The following is a 400-nucleotide window of genomic DNA, read 5'->3' on the forward strand; positions in this document are numbered from 1 at the left end:
AGACAGAAAGCTCACTATGAGTCTGAGCTGTGTACCTAGACCCTGTACCAAATAAGGTGTTTTTTTTTGTTGTTGTTGTTCCTTGAATGCCTTCAGGGCACTTTTGGCCATCGGGAGAGTTGTGAGGTTCGAACTCCAGCAACCTGAGGCTGACAGCTTTGTGGAAGCAGCCACTTAAAGGACTGAGCTAGGCCAGGCCCCCAAAGGGCAGCTGCCTCCCCATCGGGGAATCGAACCCCGGTCTCCCGCGTGACAGGCGGGGATACTCACCACTATACTAACGAGGACGACCCCTGTACCAAATAAATAAATAATAAATCAATGAACCCTACAAGCAAAGAAAAGCCTAGGCCCTGATGGATGCTTGGCTGAATTCTGCAAGAAATTTAGAGGACACCTA

The 400-nt window shown here is 49.2% G+C and overlaps 1 non-coding gene across 1 annotated transcript; it reads right to left on the minus strand.

Annotated features, from left to right (window-relative positions):
* Positions 1 to 215: 215 nt before the first annotated feature.
* Positions 216 to 287, minus strand: Trnad-guc. Its single transcript has one exon. It is a non-coding gene; the product is annotated as a tRNA-Asp (tRNA).
* Positions 288 to 400: the final 113 nt, after the last annotated feature.

This window comes from Octodon degus, unplaced genomic scaffold (assembly GCF_000260255.1).
Source record: "Octodon degus isolate 3935 unplaced genomic scaffold, OctDeg1.0 scaffold00006, whole genome shotgun sequence".
In the NCBI taxonomy this organism is placed as follows: domain Eukaryota; kingdom Metazoa; phylum Chordata; class Mammalia; order Rodentia; family Octodontidae; genus Octodon; species Octodon degus.